At 38.7% G+C, this 4,707-nt stretch overlaps 1 pseudogene; it reads left to right on the top strand.

The window, feature by feature from the left end:
• The first annotated feature begins 3,714 nt into the window (after window positions 1-3,714).
• LOC127107973 (phosphoglycerate kinase 2, chloroplastic-like) lies at window positions 3,715-4,463 on the top strand (annotated as a pseudogene).
• Window positions 4,464-4,707: the final 244 nt, after the last annotated feature.

The following is a 4,707-nucleotide window of genomic DNA, read 5'->3' as shown; positions in this document are numbered from 1 at the left end:
TATTATAGACCCGTATTTGTTTTACATGTATTATATATATATATATATATATATATATATATATATATATATATATATATATATATATATATATATATATACATATATATATATATATATATATATATATATATATATATATACAAAATATCAAGTTAACCATTCATAATACCATCCCCTCCTTTTCAATTAACACACTAAAAATAAACACCTAATGTCTACAGACATTGTCTAAGTCTTCGATAGAGAAAGTTATTCTGTCGTTAAATGTCTACACCAACAAGTGAAAAACATGTATATCACGTGATTTGAATTATGATAGCAAATTAACATGTTATTGAAAACATTTCATGACATTATATATCTGATCCCAGGAATCAACAATGCCGGCAGAGACAATGTTAAACATGTGTTTCATTACATAGTACCCACACTCATATCCCTCTGCTTGTCTCCTCGTCTAGAGTTCTTCAACCTATACTGCCTCTCAAAAACCTTATATATTAAAAATAATTTTAAAATATTACGCACTAATATAATTAAAAAAATCAATGATAAAATTTCACAAAAGGAATGATGCTAAGTAACATTCTTTCCCATCCGCTATCCATGATGTTAAGTAATCTTCAATATTTTTAGTGGAATTATTTATAAATCATACTATAATTGGATCCAACAATCCATAAGTAGTCGACTTATTTAATTCTATACATACATGGTGAATGTATCTAAAAGGTTAAATAAAATACAAAAAACGCGCGAGGAATTATTTCTATACAAAACAATGAATGTACCATATAGTGATATATACTTACGTGCACCAAACTTGTAGTATCCATATTGTCATACCCCGATTTTGGCCCTGAAAATTTTCCCAATTCAATCTGTTTAAGCACATCTTCATATCCTTTGGATAGTTGTGCATCTACTCATGGTAATCAGAATAATGAATATGAAGAAATTGGCCATAGGAATGAGGATGGTTTGGTTGATGTTTCCAAATATTGTGTTGATGCTTCACTGGATGTGGTAGACCATAAGAAATATGTTTCAACTGATGCATCTGATGGGAGCAGCCGGGAAAGACTGCTGGGCAGTTTTAAGAAAATTGTTGATTGTGATGCTACTCAAAAGCAGAATTTGTTGTCAACATTTGAGATGCCACTTGATATTATAATTGACAAATGCTTAATTCAGGAAATCATGGTTGAATACAATTAGTCCGCAAATTAATCATCAATGTGCTTAAGGAGGCATTTAAGTTGCAAGAGCATCTTTTAGCACTACGGCGGTATCATTTTATGGAATTGGCGGATTGGGCAGATTTGTGTATCCTGTCACTTTGGCGACATAAGTAGTCTTTTACAGAAGCTAATGAGAGACTTCCAGAAATTTAAGGACTATTTGAATTGTCAATTCAGAAGTCTTCCCGTGAAGCAAGACACCAATAAGGCTAGGTTGTTTGTATACATGAAAGAACATGGGAAATTACAGTATCAATAGATGTGCTTCAAGCAGCAACATTGAAAACAAATAGACAAAACACACTGATAAACTACATCTCTAATTGGGGGACATCATATGCTGCTTAAAGTTTCTCTAGTGTTAGCAAAACACATGAATTGCTCTTAATGGAGGAGACCTTCACCTCACTGCAAAAAGCAAAGATGCTCACACAGGACCACTTATTCATTGCTGCTGCACTGAAGGAATCTTCACTGCTGGTTGATTAGTAGTGATGAGGAAAAGAGAATTCGCCAGAGGACCATTCAAAGGAGAGCATTCAGCATACTTTTAGCTGGGATTCCCACACTACAGCAATATCCCATCGTCTTTTGAAATTTTCAATTCGGTTACATCAGTGACAAATCTCTTGGATCCATCAATGTCGTTATTGGCTGCCTTTGGCGGCGACACTGTCAAAATATTCGACGCTTCCGACAAGCTTTTCGACTCTTCTGTCATACCTGCGATCCTTGTACCTTTAGCTTCACTCCTTCTCCTGGATTTCAAGTCAATTAAGCCAAATGGAATCACTCAAATTATTGTAAGTGAATGTCGGCATTGTCATTACAGCAAACACAACCGTGACCCTACAAAGATCAAACCAAATCATAACAGTCGATACCCCAAAAAACTAAGAAAATCAAAAGGAGTTGTTGCATGCAGATTCACTTTTGAAGAACACAGCCGGATCTAAGGACAGGAGGGAGATGCCACAAAAACTGAAAAAAAATCTAAAACCTGCTTTCTTCTAGAAACTCAGGCTGGAGCTTACCTTAATAAAGTACAATGCTACTGTTTTGAGGAGCAACGGCTACTAACCGCGGAGTGCTTGTTGTTTCGCCTGCTGGAAACGAAAGAATTCTGAGTTCTGCTACTAATCTTGCTCCGTGGATGCTTATAGTTGCTGTTAGCTCAACTGATAGGGATTTCACTTCTGTCATCATGTTAGAAAATGGCGCAAAGGTCACTGGTGAAAGTCTGAGTTTGTTTGAAATGAACGCATCGTTGAGGATAATTTCTACTCTTCAAGCATTTGTGGGATACTTCACGCCGTATCAATCCATCGAAGCAAGTCAAAATTCCGACCAACAGAACTTGATATAAGCATAAAGGGTAATATTGCAGTAATACGTTGTCGTGTTTATGTGGTGATGCGAACCGTCACACTTATGGTAGCTCAACAAACTGCACCATGACCCAGGATCCTGCACAACATCAAACACAATAAGTTCTGCGTAAATTCACCAAGTCTACGACACATGAAAGGTGTAAACAAGGATGGAAAAAGGCTTACCATTTGTTTCCTTGGGATTCCTAGACTAGTCTGAAACCGTACATCACTCGTCGCTCTAAATTCTGCTTACCTTAAAGGAGAGATTAACGTGGAAGCACTTAAGGGACTTGTGGCAAGATCACCTAACCTTAAGAGTCTAAGGTTAAACCATTCCATGTCGGATATTGCACTTCAAAGGACACAAGTGCATGACTTTCTATCTACAAGGCCTGTTGGTTTGGATTTTGCAGTGGTGCTGATGTTCTTTCTGCTATGGATGATGCCATTCATGATGGTGTTGACATACTTTCTCTCTCCCTTGGTCCTAATCCTCCACAGCCGAATTACTTTGAGGACGCTGTCAGTGTTGGAGCATTCCATGTATTTCAAAAAGGAATTCTTGTTTCCGCTTTTGCTGGAAACTCGGTTTTTCCTCGAACGGCTTGCAACGTTGCTCCTTGGACCCTCACTGTTGCCGCTAGCACGTTAGATGGAGAATTCAGTTCAAATATCTAGCTTGGCAACTCAAAAGTTTTGAAGGGTTTTTCTCTAAATCCAATAAAAATGGAGTATTCTCATGGTTTGATACATGGAAGTTCAGCCGCAACGTCTGGAGTTTCAGTAACAAATGCTAACTTCTGCCAAACACCTGAAATCAGTAAAGGGATTCAAGTTTTAAACTCATAAAAAGCAAGTTTGCGATATAAGATATAAGCCATGAAGATTTTGATCCGACCATATGCGTATTCGGGCTATTAAAGCGAGTCGAAATTCAGACCAGTACTAACCTGATGTGCAGAAGAGGTTTTACTTTTTCAATAGCTTTTTCCTTCGAAAGTCAACTGATTTAGATAGAGATCCTTCAAATGCTTCTGATGGCAGAGCAACTTTTCAATATGTACGCAGAGCAGCTTTAGATAGAAATCCTTCAAAGGCCATTTGCTACAATTGTGGGTGGTTCCAAAGTCTCATCTAAAATTGGTGTGATTGAGTCGCTTCTAGAAAAAGTTGACATGCTTCTTCTCGGTGGAGGGATGATCTTCACATTTCACAAGGCAAAAAGTCTTTTAGTTGGTTCATCCCTTGTAGAGGAAGATAAGTTGGATCTTGCTACAACACTACTTAAGCCAAGGCAAATGGGGTGTCGCTCTTGTTACCGTTGATGTCATGACTCTAGACAAATTCGCTCTTGATGCGAACAGCTAGATTGTGCCAGCATCTGCCATTCCCGATGGTCAGATGGGATTGGATATTGGTCCCGATTCTATTAAAACATTCACCGAAGCATTGAACACCACCAAAACCGTCATATGGAATGGGAGTGTTCGAGTTTGACAAGTTTGCTACTAGGACAGAGGCTATTGCAAAGAAGCTGGCAGACCTTAGTGAAAAAGGGGTGACAACTATTATTGAAGGAGGAGATTCCGTCGTTGCTGTGGAGGAAGTAGGAGTCGCTAAAGTCATGAGCCACACCTCCACTGGTGGTGGTGCGAGTTTGGAGTTATTGGAAGGCAAAGAGCTTCCAGGTGTCCTTGCTCTCGACGAAGCCACACCAGAACCGTGTCAAGATAGTTATGCGATATCTCGCCGACACCAATTTAATCCACGAACGAATCATGTCGCTTGCAAACCTCAACTGAAATTCCACCCGGCGTGGCGTATGTTCTGCAAGTATCAGCAATAGATGAAATTAACACAACCAATGTACCATTAATTCAAAAACGTATACTCAAGTGGTTTCACAACAGTGATTTACCTGTGGTAAAAAAATAGGATAAGAGTTGAGGGGGGACCACCAAGCTTGAGCAGACAATTTCAGAACTCACGCTCCACTACATGGACAGGTGCCTTAGCTCCTGGTCACTACCAACGGTACAGAAAAGCAGACGAGAGGGACCACCAGCTTGAGTGAAGACAAAAACCTCCAG

This window comes from Lathyrus oleraceus, chromosome 1 (genome assembly GCF_024323335.1).
Source record: "Lathyrus oleraceus cultivar Zhongwan6 chromosome 1, CAAS_Psat_ZW6_1.0, whole genome shotgun sequence".
In the NCBI taxonomy this organism is placed as follows: Eukaryota; Viridiplantae; Streptophyta; class Magnoliopsida; order Fabales; family Fabaceae; genus Lathyrus; species Lathyrus oleraceus.
The sequence above is the reverse complement of the archived record's forward strand: the minus strand, read 5'-3'. Positions and strand labels throughout refer to the sequence as shown.